The sequence below is a fragment of the Triticum dicoccoides genome, chromosome 3A, assembly GCF_002162155.2.
Source record: "Triticum dicoccoides isolate Atlit2015 ecotype Zavitan chromosome 3A, WEW_v2.0, whole genome shotgun sequence".
Lineage (NCBI taxonomy): Eukaryota > Viridiplantae > Streptophyta > Magnoliopsida > Poales > Poaceae > Triticum > Triticum dicoccoides.
Window position 1 is genome coordinate 219,187,605 of NC_041384.1, and position 22,630 is coordinate 219,210,234.

Genomic DNA, 22,630 nt, shown 5'->3' on the forward strand with positions numbered 1-22,630 from the left:
ACAAAGGAAGGAATCTACATATCCGATCGCCAAGCTTGCCATCCATGCAAAGGAGAGTCCCATCCGGACACGGGAAGAAGTCCTATGTCTTGTATCTTCGTAGCCCATTAGTCCGGCCCATGTTACATAGTCTGGTCATCCGAGGACCCCTTAATCCAGGACTCCCTCAATAGTCGTAGAAGCAATAGTTAGCGAGACAACAACGATGCTTCGATGGAGATCAAGGTGTCAAGTCGGTGACGATGGTGATCATGATGGTGCTTTGGAGATGGAGATCAAAGGCACAAGATGATGATGGCCATATCATATCACTTATATTGATTGCATGTCATGTTTATCCTTTATGCATCTTATTTTGCTTAGTTCAGCGGTAGCATTATAAGACTATCTCTCACTAAATTTCAAGGTACAAGTGTTCTCCTTGAGCAGGCACCATTGCTACAGTTCATCGTGCCGAGACACCACGTGATGATCTGGCGTGATAAGCTCTACGTTCACATACAACGGGTGCAATCCAGTTTTGCACACGTGGAATACTCGGGTTAAACTTGACGAGCCTAGTATATGAAGATATGGCCTCGTAACACTGAGACCGAAAGGTCGAGTGTGAATCATATAGTAGATATGATCAACATAGTGATGTTCACCATCGAAAACTACTCCATCTCAGCTGATGATCAGACATGGTTTAGTTGATATGGATCACGCGATCACTTAGATGATTAGAGGATGTCTATCTAAGTGGGAGTTCTTAACTAATATGATTAATTGAACTTTAATCTATCATGAACTTAGTACCTGATAGTATTTTGCATGTCTATGTTGTTGTAGATAGATGGCCCGTGCTGTTGTTCCGTTGAATTTTAATGCGTTCCTAGAGAAAGCTAAGTTGAAAGATGATGGTAGCAATTACACGGACTGGGTCCGTAACTTGAGGATTATCCTCATTGTTGCAAAGAAGAATTACGTCCTGGAAGCACCGCTAGGTGACAAACACCCTGCAGGAGCAACACCAGATGTTATGAACGTCTGGCAGAGCAAAGCTGATGACTACTCGATAGTTCAGTGTGCCATGCTTTACGGCTTAGAACCGGGACTTCAACGATGTTTTGAATGTCATGGAGCATATAAGATGTTCTAGGAGTTGAATTTAATATTTCAAGCAAATGCCCGGATTGAGAGCTATGAAGTCTCCAATAAGTTCTACAGCTGCAAAATGGAGGAGAATAGTTCTGCCAGTGAACATATACTCAGAATGTCTGGGTACCACAACCACTTGACTCAATTGGGAGTTAATCTTCCAGATGATAGTGTCATTGACAGAGTTCTTCAATCACTGCCACCAAGCTACAAGAGCTTCATGATGAACTATAATGTGCAAGGGATGGATAAGACAATTCCCGAGCTCTTCGCAATGCTAAAGGTTGCGGAGGTAGAAATCAAGAAGAAGCATCAAGTGTTGATGGTCAACAAGACCACCAGTTTCAAGAAAAAGGGTAAAGGGAAGAAGGGGAACTTCAAGAAGAGCAGCATGCAAGTTCCTGCTCAAGTGAAGAAGCCCAAGTCTGGACCTAAGCCTGAGATTGAGTGCTTCTACTGCAAAGGAACTGGTTACTGGAAGCGGAACTGCCCCAAGTATTTGGCGGAGAAAAAGGATGGCAAAGTGAAAGGTATATTTGATATACATGTTATTGATGTGTACCTTACTAATGCTCGCAGTAGCGCCTGGGTATTTGATACTGGTTATGTTGCTAATATTTGCAACTCGAAACAGGGGCTACGGATTAAGCGAAGATTGGCTAAGGACGATGTGACAATGCGCGTGGGAAATGGTTCCAAAGTCGATGTCACCGTCGTCGGCACGCTACCTCTACATCTACCTTCGGGATTAGTTTTAGACCTAAATAATCATTATTTGGTGCCAGCGTTGAGCATGAACATTATATCTGGATCTTTTTTGATGCGAGATGGTTATTCATTTAAATAAGAGAATAATGGTTGTTCTATTTATATGAATAATTTCTTTTATGGTCATGCACCCTTGATGAGTGGTCTATTTTTTACTAAAACTTGATAGTAGTGATACACATGTTCATAGTATTGAAGCCAAAAGGTATAAGCTTAATAATGATAGTGCAACTTATTTGTGGCACTACCGTTTAGGTCATATTGGTGTAAAGCGCATGAAGAAACTCCATGTTGATGGACTTTTGGAATCACTTGATGCTTGTGAACCATGCCTCATGGGAAAGATGACTAAGACTCCGTTCTTTGGAACAATGGAGCGAGAACATACTTGTTGGAAATAATACATACGGATGTATGCGGTCCGATGAGTGTTGATGCTCACGACGGGTATCGTTATTTTCTTACCTTCACAGATGATTTAAGCAGATATGGGTATATCTACTTGATGAAACATAAGTTTGAAACATTTGAGAAGTTCAAAGAATTGCAGAGTGAAGTGGAAAATCATCGTAACAAGAAAATTAAGTTTCTACAATCTGATCGTGGAGGAGAATATTTGAGTTACGAGTTTGGTCTTCATTTGAAACAATGGAGAATAGTTTCGCAACTCACGCCGCCTGGAACACCATAGCTTAATGGTGTGTCTAAACATCGTAACCGCACTTTATTAGATATGGTGCGATCTATGATGTCTGTTGCTGATTTACCGCTATCGTTTTGGGGTTATGCTTTAGAGATGGATCCATTCATGTTAAATAGCGCACCATCGAAATCCATTGAGACGACGCCTTATGAACTGTGGTTTGGCAAGAAACCCAAGTTGTCGTTTCTTAAAGTTTGGAGTTGCGGTGCTTATGTGAAAAAGCTTCAACCTGATAAGCTCGAACCCAAATCGGAGAAATGTGTCTTCATAGGATACCCAAAGGAGACTGTTGGGTTCACCTTCTATCACAGATCTGAAGGCAAGATATTCGTTGCTAAGAATGGATCCTTTCTAGAGAAGGAGTTTCTCTCGAAAGAAGTGAGTGGGAGGAAAGTCGAACTTGATGAGGTAATTGTTCCTGCTCCCTTATTGGAAAGTAGTTCATCACAGAAATTAGTTCCTGTGATTCCTACACCAGTAAGTGAGGAAGCAAATGATGATGACCATGAAACTTCTGATCAAGTTACTATCGAACCTCGTAGGTCAACCAGAGTAAGATCCGCACCCGAGTGGTATGGTAATCCTATTCTGGATGTCATGTTACTTGACCATGATGAACCTACGAACTATGAGGAAGCGATGATGAGCCCAGATTTCGAAAAATGGCTCGAGGCCATGAAATCTAAGATGGGATCCACGTATGAGAACAAAGTGTTGACTTTGGTTGACTTGCCCGATGATCGGCAGGCCATAGAGAATAAATGGATCTTCAAGAAGAAGACTGACGCTGACGTTAATGTTACTGTCTACAAAGCTCGACTTATTGCAAAAGGTTTTCGACAAGTTCAAGGAGTTGACTACGACGAGCCCTTCTCGCCCGTAGCGATGCTTAAGTCCATCCGAATCATGCTAGCAATTGCCGCATTTTATTATTATGAAATTTGGCAAATGGATGTCAAAACTGCATTCGTCAATGGATATCTTAAAGAAGAGTTGTATATGATGCAACCAGAAGGTTTTGTCGATCCAAAATGTGCTAACAAAGTGTGCAAGCTCCAGCAAACCATTTATGGACTGGTGCAAGCCTCTCGGAGTTGGAATATACGCTTTGATAGTGTGATCAAATCATATGGTTTTATACAGACTTTTGGAGAAGCCTGTATTTACAAGAAAGTGAGTGGGAGCTCTGTAGCATTTCTAATATTAAATGTAGATGACATATTGCTGATCGGAAATGATACTGAATTTCTGAATAGCATAAAAGGATACTTGAATAAAGCTGCTTATATATTGGGCATCAAGATCTATAGAGATAGATCAAGACGCTTAATTGGACTTTCACAAAGCACATACCTTGATAAAGTTTTGAAGAAGTTCAAAATGGATCAAGCAAAGAAAGGGTTCTTGCTTGTGTTACAAGGTGTGAAATTGAGTCAGACTCAATGCCCAACCACTGCAGAAGATAGAGAGAAAATGAAAGTCATTCCCTATGCTTCAGCCATAGGTTCTATCATGTATGCAATGCTGTGTACCAGACATGATGTGTGCCTTGATATTAGTTTAGCAGGGAGGTACCAAAGTAATCCAGGAGTGGATCATTGGACAGTGGTCAAGAACATCCTGAAATACCTGAAAAGGACTAAGGATATGTTTCTCGTTTATGGAGGTGACAAAGAGCTCATCATAAACGGTTATGTCGATGCAAGCTTTGACACTAATCCGGATGACCCTAAGTCACAAACCAGATACGTATTTTTATGAAATGGTGGAGCTGTCAGTTGGTGCAGTTCCAAGCAGAGCATCTTGGCGGGATCTATGTGTGAAGCGGAGTACATAGCTTCTTCGGAAGCAGCAAATGAAGGAGTCTGGATGAAGGAGTTCATATCTGATCTAGGTGTCATACCTAGTGCATCGGGTCCAATGAAAAATCTTTTGTGGGAATACTGGTGCAATTGCCTTGGCAAAGGAATCTAGATTTCACAAGAGAACCAAGCACATCAAGAGATGCTTCAATTCCATCTGCGATCAAGTCAAGGAGGGAGACATAGAGATTTGCAAGATACATATGGATCTGAATGTTGCAGACCCGTTGACTAAGCCTCTCTCATGAGCAAAACATGATCAGCACCAAAACTCCATGGGTGTTAGAATCATTACAATGTAATCTAGATTATTGACTCTAGTGCAAGTGGGAGACTGAAGCAAATATTCCCTAGAGGCAATAATAAATTTGTTATTTGTATTTCCTTATATCATGATAAATGTTTATTATTCATGCTAGAATTGTATTAACCGGAAACTTGGTACATGTGTGAATACATAGACAAACAGTGTAACACCCATGATGCGGCTATATCTCCCACGTGTCGGAGCACGACTTAGAGGCTAAACCGCATAGCAGGCATGTCGCAAGAGGGGTAATCTTTACACATCCCGTGTACTGAATAAGGAAGGGATAAAGAGTTGGCTTACAATCGCCACTTCACACAATACATAAAAATAGCATTACATCATCTAGATACAATCAAGGTCCGACTACGGAACCAAATAAAGGAAGACAACCCCTAATGCATAGATCCCCGATCGCCCCAACTGGGCTCCACTACTGATCACTGGAAACGAAACAACACAATGAACACGATCTTCATCGAGCTCCCACTTGAGCTCAGTTGCGTCATCTGCACTGGATATCATCGGCACCTGCAACTGTTTGGAAGTATCTGTGAGCCACGAGGACTCATCAATCTCACACCCGCGAGATCAAGACTATTTAAGCTTATGGGTAGGAAAGGGGTAATGAGGTGGAGCTGCAGCAAGCACTAGCATATATGGTGGCTAACATATGCAAATGAGAGCGAGAAGAGAAGCAAAGCAATCGTCGTGAAACTAGAAGTGATCAAGAAGTGATCCTGAAACTACTTACGTCCAAACATAACACCAAAGCCGCGTTCACTTCCCGGACTCCACCGAAAAGAGACCATCACGGCTACACACGCGGTTGATGCATTTTAATTAAGTTAAGTGTCAAGTTCTCTACAACCGGACATTAACAAATTCCCATCTGCCCATAACCGCGGGCACGGCTTTCAAAAGTTCAAAACCCTGCGGGGGTGTCCCAACTTAGCCCATCACAAGCTCTCACGGTCAACGAAGGATATTCCTTCTCCCGGGAAGACCCGATCAGACTCGGAATCCCGGTTACAAGACATTTCGACAATGGTAAAACAAGACCAGCAAAGCCACTCGAATGTGCTGACAAATCCCGATAGGAGCTGCACATATCTCGTTCTCAGGGCGCACCGGATAAGCTAAGTGTACAGGAGCCAACGTAACCCAAGTTGCCAAGGGACGGCCGTGCACGGTGCCCTATTTTGGACCAACACTCAGAGGAGCACTGGCCCGGGGGGGGGGGTTAAATAAAGATGACCCTCGGGCTACGGAAACCCGAGGGAAAAAGGCTTAGGTGGCAAATGGTAAAACCAAGGTTGGGATTTGCTGGAGGAGTTTTATTCAAGGCGAACTGTCAAGGGGTTCCCATTATAACCCAACCGCGTAAGGAACGCAAAATCAAGGAACATAACACCGGTATGACGGAAACTAGGGCGTCAAGAGTGGAACAAAACACCAGGCATAATGTTGAGCCTTCCACCCTTTACCAAGTATATAGGTGCATTAAAGTAAACAAGATATAATAATGATATCCCAACAAAACCCATGTTCCAACAAGGAACAAACTTCATCTTCACGTGCAACTAGCAACGCTATAAGAGGGGCTGAGCAAAGCGGTAACATAGCCAAACAACGGTTTCCTAGGAAAGGTGGGTTAGAGGCTGACATGGCAAAATGGGAGGCATGATATAGCAAGTGGTAGGTAACATGGCATAGCAATAGAGCGAGCAACTAAGCAAGCAAAGATAGAAGTGATTTCGAGGGTATGGTCACCTTGCCTGAGATCCTGCAAGGAAGAAGGACGAATCCAAGAAGTAGATGAACGGCGAGGGGTGCGGCGGCGCGATGCGGGGGAACTTGGCGCGACTCCGACGAGGGGCCGGCAGCGCGGATCCAGCGGGCGACGCGACGGGGAGGTCAGATATGCCGAAGACGGCTACGGACAAAGCAGCACGGCTGCGGGAGCTGCAAGGCCATGGCGGGGGAGAATTTCAAACAAGAGACTGAGAGGTTAGAGAAAGAGAGGAGCGGAGGGAGAGCTGGAGAAGATGAGGCGACCTGGCCGGCGCGGGTGCTCGAGGAGGTCAACTGACAGAGGTCAATAGCGGTGGCGACATGGGCAGGGGGCCGCAGACTTGGACGGTGGAGCCTGAGTGCGGCGTCGTGAACGGAGAGGCGGCAATGACGAGGCACGACGGAAGCAGCAGCAGCAGCATCCGGATGGGCTTGACGCCCTGCTGGTCAACGACGGGAGTGCAGTCCGGCGAGGCTCGGGAGGAGGGGACCAAGAGGAGGAGGTGGGATGGTGTGGTGCTGAAAATGAGGGGGGGAGGAGGCGCGGGTTGGCTCGGGATGGATCCCGATGAGGATGCGGTGGCGGCGGGCCAAGGGACAAATGTCCTAGATTTTAGGGATTAGGCAGGTGGGTCTATATATATGGAAAAATAGGGTTACATTTGGACCCTCCGATTAAATCGGACGGTCGAGAATAAATGACTTAGGGGAGTCCAAATAAAAAACGGAGATGCTTTATAGATGTTTGGGGACGATCCGGATCCAACAGTGACGACTGTCCGGGTCGGGTCCGGGACAGCGCGCGCGAGGAGGGTCGCGGGCTGATGAGAGAGGTTAGGTTGGGCCTGGTGGTAGGTTGAGGACTATGAAGAAGGCCTCAGGCTGAGAGAACAGAAGAGAGAGAGAGAGACCCGGCAGCGGTTTCCGGAGACCGAAAACGTCTGACGAAAAGACCAGCTACTATTGCCGCTATACTTATCCGTTGGGGCATCAAATGCACTCCGAATGCGATGAAACTTGGCAGTCGTCCTACTGACAACATAACAACACCGCATGCCAGCTTTCAACCCAATCCGAGAATATTTTTCAGCCACTTATAAAATACTATTTCGGACATGCCGTGGGCGCGTGCGAGTGTGGTTGAGCTCAGAACGGTCTACGGAGAGAACGAGGAGACCGGGAAGGATGCAAGTTTTGAAAACATGATGATGCAATGCACATGATGACATGATTAAATGCAACACGCAAGCAAATGCCAAGGCAACAACAACGAATAACTGGGCGACACCTGGCGCATCGGTCTCAGGGCGTCACAAATAGAGTGTCACTAGTATACCTCTACCTGACTAGCTTATTGATCAAAGATGGTTAAGTTTCCTAGCCATGGACAAAGAGTTGTCATTTGATGAACGGGATCACATCATTAGAGAATGATGTGATTGACTTGACCCACCCGTTAGCTTAACACTTTGATCGTTTAGTTTATTGCTATTGCTTTCTCCATAACTTATACATGTTCCTATGACTATGAGATTATGCAACTCCCGAATACCGGATGAACACTTAGTGTGCTATCAAACGTCACAACGTAACTGGGTGACTATAAATATGCTCTATAGGTGTCTCCGATGGTGTTTGTTGAGTTGGCATAGATCGAGATTAGGATTTGTCACTCAGGGTATCGGAGAGTTATCTCTGGGCCCTCTCGGTAATGCACATCACTATAAGCCTTGCAAGCAATGTGACTAATGAGTTAGTTACGGGATGTTGCATTATGGAACGAGTAAAGAGACTTGCCGGTAACGAGATTGAACTAGGTATTGAGATACCGACGATCGAATCTCAGGCAAGTAACATACCAATGACAAAGGGAACAAAGTATGTTGTTATGCGGTTTGACCGATAAAGATCTTCGTAGAATATGTAGGAACCAATATGAGCATCTATGTTCCACTATTGATTATTGACTGGAGATGAGTCTCGGTCATGTCTACATAGTTCTCGAACCCGTAGGGTCCGCACGCTTAACGTTCGGTGACAATCGGTATTATGAGTTTATGTGTTTTGATGTACCGAAGGTAGTTCGGAGTCCCGGATATGATCACGGACATGACGAGGAGTCTCGGAACGGTCGAGACATAAAGATCGATATATTGGAAGGCTATGTTTGGACTCCGGGTGAGTTCGGGCATTTACCGGAGTACCGGGGGGTTAACGGAACCCCCCGAGGAGTATATGGGCCTTATTGGGCCTTAGTGGAAGAGAGGAGAGGAAGGCCAAGGTGGAGGGCGCCCCCCTAGCCCAATCCGAACTGGGTGGGCCCCCCTTCCTTCCCTCTCTCGCCCCCTTCCTTCTCTCCTACTCCAACAAGGGAAAGGGGGAATCCTACTCCCACCGGGAGTAGGACTCCCCCCTTGGGTGCGCCATAGAGGGCCGACCCTCCCCCTCCTCCACTCCTTTATATACGGGTGAGGGGGCACCCCATAGACACACAAGTTGATCTCTTAGCCGTGTGCAGTGCCCCCCTCCATAGATTTCCACCTCGATCATATCGTTGTAGTGCTTAGGCGAAGCCCTGCGTCAGTAAATTCATCATCACTGTCATCACACCGTTGTGCTGATGAAGCTCTCCCTCGACACTCATCTGGATCTAGAGTTCGTGCAACGTCACCGAGCTGAATGTAGGTAGATTGTCGAGGTGCCGTACCTTCGGTGCTAGGATTGGTCGGATCGTGAAGACATACGACTACATCAATCGCATTGTCATAACGCTTCCGCTTACGGTCTATGAGGGTACGTGGACAACACTCTCCCCTCTTGTTGATATGCATCACCTAGATGGATCTTGCATGTGCGTAGGAATTTTTTTGAAATTACTGCGTTCCCCAACACGTTTGTGCTGGAGACACCCAAGGTCGGTGGCCACCTTCAGCTGATGCCATTCATCCGCCAGCCGAAGGCCTTCGGTTTCAAGGTGGGAGTCAATGTCCACAAGCTCTTCTCCGAGCTAGCTCAGCACGCCCATCGCCTCCCGGAAGAGCTCATGACGGACTACACCGTGCTCGCGTGCAGGCTCAAATGCGCGGCCGAGTTCGTGCTCTGCGCCAAGATGTGTTGGAGAAGTTCGAAGCGGCTCGCCCGCTGAAAGGATCGAGAAGAGGTGTCTAGAGGGGGGGGGGTGACTAGACACTGAGTACCAAAAGTTGCAGTTTTTAATTTCTTTAAGTTGAAGTGGAGTTTTGGCACAAGTTTAACAAACACAAGACATATCAAGGAAGCATGCAAAAAGTATATGAGCAACGGAAAGTAAAGTATGCAACTTGCAAGAATGTAAAGGGATTGGATTAGAGTGTGCAAACGCAATTTGGAGACACAGAGATTTTTGAGACGTGGTTCCGATAGGTGGTGCTATCGTATATCCACGTTGATGGAGACTTCAACCCATGAAGGGTAACGGCTGCGCAAGTCCATGGAGGGCTCCACCCACGAAGGGTCCACGAAGAAGCAACCTTGTCTATCCCACCATGGTTGTCGCCCACGAAGGACTTGCCTCACTAGCGGTAGATCTTCACGAAGTAGGCGATCTCCTTGCCCTTACAAACTCCTTGGTTCAACTCCACAATCTTGTCGGAGGCTCCCAAGTGACACCTAGCCAATCTAGGAGACACACTCTCCAAGAAGTAACAAATGGTGTGTTGATGAAGAACTGCTTGCTCTTGTGCTTCAAATGATAGTCTCCCCAACACTCAACTCTCTCTCACAGGATATGGATTTGGTGGAAAGAAGATTTGAGTGGAAAGCAACTTGGGGAAGGCTAGAGATCAAGATTCATATGGTAAGAATGGAATATCTTGGCCTCAACACAAGTGTAGGTGGCTCTCCCTCAGAAAAATGTAAGTTGGAAGTGTAGGTTCATTCTGATGGCTCTCTCCACGAATGAAGAGGAGGTGGAGGGGTATATATAGCCTCCACACAAAATCTAACCGTTACACACAACTTGTCAATCTCGGTGGGACCGAATTGATAAACTCGGTCGGACCGATTCAGCAAAGCTAGTGACCGTTTGGATTTTCGGTGGGACCGACATGCAACTCGGTAGGACTGATATGGTTAGGATTAGGGCATAACATAATCTCGGTAAGACCGATTACACAAATTCGGTGAGACTGATTTTGGTAATAAGCTAACCAAAGAGTTGGTCAGGTAAACTTGGTGGGACCAATCACTCATCTCGGTTAGACCGAAATGTTACGAAGGGGAAACAGAGAGTTTACGTTGCAATCTGGGTGGGACCAATCGCTCATCTCGGTGAGACCGAAACGTTACGAAGGGAAACGGAGAGATTACAATCCCATCTCGGTGAGACGAGATCCCTATCGGTGAGACCGATTTGCCTAGGGTTTGTGGTAGTGTCTATGACATCTGAACTCGGTGGCGCCAGATAGAAAGAATCGGTGGGGCCGAGTTTGACTTTTGGTTTAGGTCATATGTGGATGTGAGAAAGTAGTTGAGGGCTTTGGAGCATATCACTAAGCATTTTGAGCAAGAGCCTCATTAAGCAACACCTCATCCCTCCTTGATATTATTGTCTTTTCCTATAGACTCAATGTGATCTTGGATCACTAAAATAGAAAATAGAGTCTTGAGCTTTGAGCTTGAGCCAATCCTTTTGTCCTTAGCATCTTGAAGGGGTTCCACATCCTCTAGTCCATGCCACATCATTGTTAAACTTATCTGAAACATACTAGGTAAAAGTGTTAGTCCAACAAGAGATATGTTGACATTAATTACCAAAACCACCTAGAGAGCACTTGTGCTTTCAATCTCCCCTTTTTGGTAATTGATGACAACATACATCAAAGCTTTAGATAAAGATATAGAGAATAGTAAGTAAAGCTTTGGAAAGACATGTAACATGCATAGGCTCCCCCTACATGTATGCAATCATGTGAATATGGAATATAGAAGCATGTGAATGCATAAACATGACAGAGTAAGCAATGTGTTACATGTATCTTGGCTATATGCATTAGAGCAACTGATGTGAATATCAGGAATGTACCTTCATGCTCATGAGTCCTTCTTGCAAACAGTATGTACATCAGCAAGAATTTCTCATACACATGAATGTGATGCATATACTTACCTTGTGGTCTTGAGTTGGCTTAGGATGGGATGAACCTGCGTAAACAAGTTCAGATAACACAGATACCCCTACTGGCTAGAGCAAACAGAAGAAACCACAAGAGTACCAAGACTGGGATGACATGTAGAGTGAGTACTAGGTACCACATTGGATATAGACATGTCCCCAAAGGTAAAGATGTGCAACAAATTCAAGGATTTCCTTCCCTTAGATGTCTTGCTCCCCCTGAATCTAGCATGTGATACTGGGAGAAGATAGGGAACAGAAAATCAGAGCAAAATCAGAGCTCAAAGGAAATAAACAGAGCTAATGCAAACGAGCAAATATGAACATGTCTTTCCCCTCTTGAAGACATGTGACTTCTCTCCTCTTGAACACCAAGCATCTGGGGTCCTTGATGATTACTCTTTCTTCCCTTGAGTATTCTCTCCCCCTATAGATATGATTAAGCTTTGATGTGATCTCTCTCTCCCCCTTTGACATCAATTTCCAAGAAGGGTTCTTCTGGATTTTTGTCATGATGGGTTTTGGTCCTTGAGTCACAGAACAAAACAGCAAGTTGAATGGAATGCTGGTCGAGGACAAGATTCATTGAGTGGAGCTGGATCAAAAAGAATGCAGAAACAAGTGGCAAGATGTCTTTCCTGTAGTGAAATCAGTGACACCGAGTTGTATGGTTCGGTTGTACCGAGAGGATCCGATTGGACCGAAAGCATCAGACCGGTGAGATCGAGTTCATCGCAGAGAAAACACGTGTCACCTCAGCTCACTAGACAAGTAATATCTCACAAGGATTGGCAAGGAATTAACTGAAAGATTTGCAAGGAATGCAGAAAAGAAAATAAGAGAGAAGAAACTAAAGAAGGAGTCTAGATGAATTTTATTTGAAGAGGGAAACAACTATGAATGCGACAAATGCAAGAGCACACAAGAGAACTTCATCTAGAATTGGTCAGCGACAAAGTCACCTATGTTAGAGTATATTGACTTAGGAGTCAAGTGAGATCACTTGATCATAGGTCATACTCATCGTTTAAGCTCAAAATGGGGTTACCATTTTTCGTCTAAGCTTTTTGATGTATTCACATCTTGTCGAGTTGCTTTGACTCATGACTTAGAGTAAAGCTTCTCTAAGATGGAATAACATACCTTGGGTGGTGGCGTTGATCATGATCATGTAGTTGAACTTGTATGGGTTTCTCAAGGTTGATGTAGCTCATCAAGAGTTGGGAGCACCACTTGGAGTTTGAGTTCATCTACCTACATGGGTTAGTTTTTGCAAGGAAGAGCACTTGTGCATCCAAAATGACAATCATGAAACTCAACATAGAATTTGTCAAAGGATATGTTTGAATGGTTGCCTGCTTCCTTGTCTTCATCCACCATTGTGTAAAGACTTGGTGATATAGAAATTGCTCAAGATGTGAGTGAGTTGCAATCTCATAGATTTAGATTCATCCAAGTACCTACACGAGTTAGATAACATGCAAGGTGCTAATATATCCAAGACATAAGATATTCAATATAAGAGAAATATCAAGGATTAGTCATAGGCTCATGCCCTGCATGTATCAAATGGAGTTCTTAATCCAAGTTTGAAGCATCAATGATGTTCAATTCACCTCTTAACCTGCAAAACACTTTCTCATCAAGTGGTTTCGTGAATATATCATCTAACTGCTTTTCAGTGCGAACATGCTTAAGATTAATGTCCCCTTTTGCAACATGATCTTGAATGAAATGATGACAAACTTCAATATGCTTAGTTCGAGAATGTTGCACGGGATTGTGAGCAATCTTAATAGCACTTTCATTGTCACAAAGTAATGGAACATGTTTCACATATATCCCATAATCTTTAAGAGTTTGGGTCATCCAAAGTAATTGAGCACAATATGATCCAGCGGCAATGTATTCCTCTTCGGCGGTGGATAAGGATACCGAGTTTTGTTTCTTGGTGGACCAAGACACAAGAGATCTACCAAGAAATTGACAAGTACCCGAAGTGGACTTTCTATCAACCTTGTCACCGGCATAGTCCAAGTCGGAGTAGCCAACAAGATTAAAGGATGCCGTCTTTGGATACCAAATGCCAAAATTTGGTGTATGGATTAAGTATCTCACTATCCTTTTCACGGCCTTTAGATGACATTCTTTAGGAGCGGCTTGATATTGTGCACACATGCACACACTTAGCATAATATCGGGGCGTGAAGCACATAGATATAACAATGAACCAATCATAGAGCGATAAACCTTTTGATCAACCGGTTCACCATCTTTGGTTAAATCAAGATGTCCACTAGTAGGCATGGGTGTAGTCATACCTTTGCATTCTTGCATATTGAACTTCTTGAATATGTCCTTGGTGTACTTCGTTTGAGAGACAAAGGTACCTTCCTTAGTTTTCTTGATTTGCAAACCAAGAAAGAATTCGAGTTCACTCATCATCGACATCTCAAACTTCTCCGACATTAGCTTTCCAAACTTTTCATTAAAATGGGGGTTAGTTGATCCAAATATAATATCATCGACATAAATTTGGCACACAAATAGTTCTCCATTAACCCTTTTAGTAAAAAGAGTAGAATCTATGTTTCCAATTTCAAAGCCTTTTTCAATAAGGAACTTGGTCAAGCATTTATACCATGCTCTAGGAGCTTGTTTAATACCATAAAGAGCTTTGTGAAGTTTGTAAACATGATTAGGTTGCTTAGGATTGACAAATCCGGGAGGTTGCTTAACATAAACTTCCTCCTCTATTTCACCATTTAGAAAAGCACTTTTAATGTCCATTTGGTACAAGGTGATATCATGATGATTAGCATAGGCAAGTAGGATGCGAATGGACTCAAGTCTAGCAACGGGGGCATATGTCTCACCATAGTCCATACCTTCGACTTGAGTGCAGCCTTGGGTGACGAGACATGCTTTGTTGTGAACTACTTCTCCATCTTCATCTTGCTTGTTGCGAAACACCCATTTGGTACCAATGATGTTGTGGTTGTTGTCGGGCTTCTCAACTAATGTCCAAACTTGATTTCTCTCAAAGTTGTGTACCTCTTCATGCATGGCATTTATCCAATCCAGATATTCCAAAGCTTCTTCAACCTTCATAGGTTCAATGCTAGAGATGAACGAATAGTGTTCACAAAAGTTAGCTAAACGAGTTTTTGAGCGAGTGGTTCTCCCGTTTTGGATATCATTGTAGATTTTCTCGACGGGATGGTCTTTAGAAATTCTTGCTCGAAATCGTGAAAGCTTTTGCTTGGATCTTGGTTGAACATCTTCTTCATCTTGTTCTTCTTCTTGGCCTTCTTTGTTGTTGACGTTGTCGCTCTCTTGTCAAGGTGGAGAAGGAGGTTGTTGGCGTTCATCTTGGTGCACTTCCTCGTTTTCTTCATCTTGGTGTGTCCCACTTGTGGATGCTTCCGTATCAACTCTTGGTTCACCTTGTCGTGAGGTAGAAGCTTCCACTTGGATGGACGAGGTACTGTCCTTCACCTCCGTTGGACGAATCTTGCCAATAAACAAGTCTTGGATTGCTTTCGAAGGGTCTTTGTCTCCTACATCAATTGGCAATTGCTCTACTTGCGAGCCGTTAGATTCATCAAACTTCACATTACCGTCTCTTCAACCTTTCGGGTGAAATTATTGTAGACACGGTATGTGTGAGAGTTTGAGCCATAACCATGTAGGAAAATTTCATGAGACTTAGGAGCAAATTTAGAACGACGATGCTTGTCAAGAATGTAGCACTTTGAGCCGAATACTCGAAAGTATCCAACTTGTGGTTTGTTACCGGTGAGCAGCTCGTATGACGTCTTGCCGAGTAGCTTGTGAAGATACAAGCGATTTGTTGCATGACAAGCTATCTCAACAGCTTCCGCCCAAAAGTGCTTTGGCGTCTTGTACTCATCAAGCATCATTCTCGCCATTTCGATGAGTGTCCAGTTCTTCCTCTCAACAACTCCATTCTATTGAGGTGTGTACGTAGCCGGGAACTCATGTGAAATCCTTTCTTCGTCAAGAAAGGTTTCCACATTTGCGTTCTTGAACTCCGTTCCATTGTCGCTACGAACCTTCTTGATTTTCACTTCAAATTGATTTTGGGCCTTCCTAGCGAAGTTTTTGAAGATCTTTTGGACCTATGATTTATCATCGAGAAAGAACACCCACATAAATCTTGAAAAATCATCAACTATAAGTAGACCAAATGAATTTCCACCGAGACTTTTGTAAGTGTTAGGACCAAAAAGATCCATGTGAAGTAGCTCGAGTGGCCTCCTTGTGGTCATGATGTTCTTCACGGGATGCCTTCCTCCAACCTGTTTACCTGCTTGACAAGCGCTGCAAAGTCTATCCTTATCAAATATGACATCGTTAACGCCAAGGATATGATTTCCTTCAATAAGCTTGTCAAGGTTTCGCATACCAACATGACCTAATCGTCTATGCATAACCAACCTTTAGAGGATTTAGCAATTAAGCAAGTTCTAGGTTGAGCCTTTTTAGTGAAAACAACAATGTAAAGATCACCTCTACGTATACCGGTAAAGACCATTTTATGATTGTCTCTTCAAAACACTTGGAAATCTACTTCAGTAAATAGGACATTTAAACCAAATCACCAAGTCTAGATACTAAAAGTAAATTGTACCCAAGAGATTCAACGAGCATGACATTTTGTATGGAGCTATCATGTGATATGGCCACCTTACCTAGGCCAACCACCTTACCCTTTAAGTTATCACCAAAGGTGACATACTTTCGAGGGCCGTCGTTTTTATCAAGCTCACGGAACATATCTTTATCTCCGGTCATATGATCAGTACATCCACTATCAAGAACCCATTCCTTTCCTCCAGCCATGTAGCCGCGAAGATTTTCCATAAGACCAAAGTGTCTCATTGCATCATTAAGATCATAGTCACTGTCATCCTCATCCTCATCGTAGTATTCATGTTCAACATCATCTTGTGATTGATCAATTCCTAGAGAGGGTAATTCATTAGATAAATGATCATTTCTATGGTTATCTTTATGAATTCTAATAGCTTTGGAAATGACATTGCTAATGATTCCAACATCTCCTTGGGCACTCGTAAGATTAGTAAGCTCAAATAAGCAGTCACCAAATTTGGGACCATTGGAACTCATCTTAATCAAGGCAATAGACCTATGGAGAATTTCATCTAGATTTTTAAAGGAATAATCTGGAAAGCGTTCCTCAAGAAATCTCCATATAGTGTAGGCACAATCAAGAGTAGGCAAACATTCAATCAAGTTTCTAGGCAAGCCTCTAGTGATAATATTAACAGTTCTAAGATTGTGAATCATGTCAATTGACTCATCAAGGGTAGGATGCATGGGATCAACATGAGGTGCACAAGGGCTAGCAATATACTTGTTCAAATGATATTCATTGAAAATATTCTCCATCAAGAATAGGCACTCTACGTCTAGGACTCCCCAAAGTAGATTCATCCGTCTTCCTCCAATGATGTTTAAACCAAAGCAATGGAGACCAAACTCCGATACCAATTGAAAGGATCGAGAAGAGGTGTCTAGAGGGGGGTGATTAGACACTAAGTACCAAAAGTTGCAATTCTTAATTTCTTTGAGTTGAAGTGGAGATTTGGCACAAGTTTAACAAACACAAGACATATCAAGCAAGCATGCAAAGAGTATATGAGCAGCGGAAAGTAAAGCATGCAACTTGCAAGAATGTAAAGGGATGGGATTGGAGTGTGCAAACTCAATTTGGAGACACAGAGATTTTTGAGACGTGGTTCCGATAGGTGGTGCTATCGTACATCCACGTTGATGGAGACTTCAACCCACGAAGGGTAACGGCTGCACAAGTCCACGGAGGGCTCCACCCACGAAGGGTACACAAAGAAGCAACCTTGTCTATCCCACCATGGCCGTCGCGCACGAAGGACTTGCATCACTAGCGGTAGATCTTCACGAAGTAGGCGATCTCCTTGCCCTTACAAACTCCTTGGTTCAACTCCACAATCTTGTCGGAGGCTCCCAAGTGACACCTAGCTAATCTAGGAGAGACCACTCTCCAAGAAGTAACAAATGGTGTGTTGATGATGAACTCCTTGCTCTTGTGCTTCAAATGATAGTCTCCCCAACACTCAACTCTCTCTCACAGGATATGGATTTGGTGGAAAGAAGATTTGAGTGGAAAGCAACTTGGGGAAGGCTTGAGATCAAGATTCATATGGTAAGAATGGAATACCTTGGCCTCAACACAAGTGTAGGTGGTTCTCTCCCAGAAAAATGTAAGTTGGAAGTGTAGGTTCGTTCTGATGGCTCTCTCCACGAATGAAGAGGAGGTGGAGGCGTATATATAGCCTCCACACAAAATCTAACCGTTACACACAACTTGCCAATCTCGGTGGGACCGAATTGATAAACTCGGTCGGACCAATTCAGCAAAGCTAGTGACCGTTTGGATTTTCGGTGGGACCGACATGCAACTCGGTAGGACCGATATGGTTAGGGTTAGGGCATAATGTAATCTCGGTGAGACCGATTACACAAATTCGGTGAGACCGATTTTGGTAATAAGCTAACTAGAGAGTTGGTCAGGTAAACTCGGTGGGACCGATCGCTCATCTCGGTGAGACCAAAACGTTGCGAAGGGGAAATAGAGAGTTTACATTGCAATCTCGGTGGGACCGATCGCTCATCTCGGTGAGATCGAAATGTTACAAAGGGAAACAAAGAGATTACAATCCCATGTCGGTGAGACCGAGAATCCTATCGGTGAGACCGATTTGCCTAGGCTTTGTGGCAGTGGCTATGACATCTGAACTCAGTGGCGCCGGATAGAAAGAATCGGTGGGGCCGAGTTTGACTTTTGGTTTAGGTCATATGTGGATGTGAGAAAGTAGTTGAGGGCTTTGGAGCATATCACTAAGCATTTTGAGCAAGAGCCTCATTAAGCAACACCTCATCCCTCCTTGATAGTATGGGCTTTTCCTATAGAGTCAATGTGATCTTGGATCACTAAAATAGAAAATGTAGAGTCTTGAGCTTTAGGCCTGAGCCAATCCTTTTGTCCTTAGCATCTTTAAGGGGTTCCACATCCTCTAGTCCATGCCACATCATTGTTGAACTTATCTGAAACATACTAGGTAGAACTGTTAGTCCAACAATAGATATGTTGACATTAATTACCAAAACCACCTAGAGAGCACTTGTGCTTTCACCCGCTCTCGGCGGGGGGCTGAAAGCCGGTGCCTTTTCGGCCGCCCTCCGGGCCTCGGTGGGGCGGGGCCTTGATGCTCAAAGGTGAGGCCAGGACCGAGATCGTCCAGCTGCGGGTAAACACTATTGGTGGGGCCCTCGGCACATTCCCCGCACCCCAGGTCAAATTGCGAAGGAGGGATGACAAGAGCACGGAGTCAAGATGCCAGGCAGGCACGTCCGCCTTCTTAGCAGGCCTTGCGCTGGGTGTGGCGGGTCGACTGTACGCACTCAGGGTCAGCAGAGAGCCCGAAGCAGGCAAAGGTTGCTTCTCGGGAGACTCCATCGCCCTGGCGGAAGGGGTCCTAAAGAACTATCATCAGGAGGAGCAGCGGCGCTCGAGAAATTACAAAGATAAGGTACTCACTTGTAACACCCACGATGCGGCTATATCTCCCACGTGTCGGAGCATGACTTACAGGCATAACCGCATAGTAGGCATGTCGCAAGAGGGGTAATCTTTACACAACCCATGTACTGAACAAGAAAGGGATAAAGAGTTGGCTTACAATTGCCACTTCACACAATACATAAGTGTAGCATTACATCATCCAGAATACAATCAAGGTCCGACTACGGAACCAAATAAAGAAAGACAACCCCTAGTGCATAGATCCCTGATCGCCTCAACTGGGATCCTCTACTGATCATCCGGAAAAGAGACATAGTAACATCCTGAATCCTCGTCGAAATCCCACTTGAGATCGGTCACGTCCCCTACACTGGCATCATCGGCACCTGCATCTGGTTTTGGAAGTAAACTGTGAGTCACGGGGACTCAGCAATCTCACACCCTCGCGATCAAGACTATTTAAGCTTATGCGTAGGAAAAGGTAGTGAGGAGGAGTTGCTAACTTTGTATAATTTTAAAAAATAATGTAATTAAACTATTATTAGTTGACAACGGCTTTGGAATTGTTTAATCATTTTATTGATGGGGCAAACATAAACTTTCATGTAAGGTGCGGTAAATTTTTTCGTATATATACCCATTTTTTCAGCACATACAATGGATTTAGAGCCATTCTTAAACAATGTTGGCCAATTTAGAAATTGGTGTCTTAGTTTATTTCACACCCGGGAAAATTTATGAAAACAGTGAGATTCCTTAATTAGTTCTCGCTTTATGTCGGATTGTTGTCATCAGTCTCGATGAGTGCTTAACTTTACCTATTTAATCAGGTCCACTTCTTGCCAGCTTAACAATGGCTAAATCTAAAGCTTTTACGACGAATTTACCAATGGTTTCCAAATTCCGTCTCCTCTATCTATGAACATATAATTGAATTGGCTAGTACCATCTGAATTATCCCTCCAACCCCCTTCATTGCCGAGGTGTCCCCACACCCAGGCGAACTCCCTTTGCAACTCTATGATGTGTTGTTTGCATCCATATCCCATTACACAGGAGTTGATTGTACATGAGTCATCGAACATTGCTGGTTTTTTTATTTAAAATTTGATATTATTTTTGAGTCAGCCAAAGGAAATTAGTGATTTGTAATGTATTTTTATATGTGTTGTTTTTCGGTCCTTTCCATTATATTGTTGTCATATACATGTATTATTGTTCCGTGGTTTTAGGCATATAAATTACATGTGTAAACACATATTAGAACCTTGTTTTTTCGCAATGCTAAGAGTTCCTGTTACGAACATGTACTGTATCAATAAAATTCATGCAGAGTAAGGAATGAAAAGAGAAACATGTTGACTGTACAGTTTCTGCAGACGACCTCCAGATATTGTACTTGAAGAAAGCCCATGAAATGAAGGGATGTATCCAATTGAGAACTTATGTCCCGAACTGAAATATAATTTATTGATAATAACAAATACCCTATGCTAGTAGTAGTAGTACTAAAAGTATGGAACAAAAGGAAAATTATAAATTGTTCATGTGTAGCCAAGTAGCCGGTTAATCTAACAAAACTTAGGAACAACTATTGTTTTAACAACTGAAATAGGTATTATCTACACACTCTTTCTGGTACATTATGACACTGATGATGCATAAATACTGAGAACGATTTTAAATGAATCCTTCCAACTTTATGCATGGTTATCCCAAACGGAATACTACACTACTCTGTCAAAATGAAAGAAACCGAAGATTGCACTATTCTGTACAAAAGTAAGAAACATAAAACTGCATTATTATGTAAGAAAGAAAAAACTCAATACTACAGTAATTAGTTTTAAGAAAACTCGAGAAAAAAGAGAATGACAACATGTACAGTGAAACATCATGTACCATCTTGAGCGCTCTCAGTATTCAAATCAAGAAAATTCCTCCTTCAAGAGATCAACATTGGCTTCGTGTGCAGTTGTAGTCGCTGATGTGCAGAACGCAGAACCAAGCATGCACTTCAGTCTGATTAGCTGGAAGTTGGACACCATGATGGGTTCTGCCCTACAACCTTGATGGAGACCCTCTCGGAGTACATGTTATATTCGCATCATGACAACCTTATTCTTTGATGTCTCGTAGCTCTGATGATGATGCTAGCTACATGGTAGAAGTGTCGTCCAGACCTGCACCGCGTCATGGTGGCAGCAACAGCATGTCCCCTGGTTATGTGAGATGTGGTGATGTCACTAAGGCTTCATGAACTAAGCAGGATTTAACAACGACATTCTGTTGGAATCAGCACGGACTTGCAATGATTCGTAACCAATTTAGCTAAATGCAAACATGAATGGCTTAAGGAAATACCACTGAACACCATTAATGACAAAATATATATAATCTGAAAGCTAGATGGCAATACTTAGTGACATTAATATATACAATAGTCAATTAGTGAAAGAGGATACACATCTTCAGATGAATTTGCAATTAAGTTTCATGAACTTCTGAGCTAATGAAAGAGGATAAACATCTTCAGATGAATTTGCAATTAAGTTAGCAATAATATTTTTGTGTTAGCCTAGTAGTAGATAGATTAGCCTTTAAAATAAGAGAGTAGTAGATAGATTTTTCTGCGGGTGAGTAGTATATAGATTGACACGGGAGTTCATTTTATTAGTTGATCTACACCATAAAAATTCGGCCCCACCAAATTAATGGTTCGTAAAATCTAATTAACAAGGGAATTTCCAGGGAGTCAAGAATTAATATAGGAATAGATGGTGGATAAATTACGCAAATGACAGCGAGAAGAGAAGCAAAGCACGGTCGAGAAGCTATAAAGATCAAGAAGTGATCCTGAAACTACTTACGTTCAAGCATAACATGAGACCGTGTTCTCTTCCTGGACTCCCTCGAAAAGAGACCATCACGGCTACAAACGCGGTTGATTCATTTTAATTAAGTTAAGTTTCAAGTTCTCTACAACCGGACATTAACATATTCCCATCTGCCCATAACCGCGGGCACGGCTTTCAAAAGTTCAAAACCCTGCAGGGGTGTCCCAACTTAGCCCATCACAAGCTCTCACGGTCAACGAAGGATATTCCTTCTCCCAGGACGACCCGATCAGACTCAGAATCCCGGTTACAAGACATTTTGACAATGGTTAAACAAGACCAGCAAAGCCGCCTGATGTGCCGACAAATCCCGATAGGAGTCGCGCGTATCTCGTTCTCAGGGCACACCGGATGAGACAACCTATGAGTAAAACCAAACCTCAAATTGCCCCGAGGTG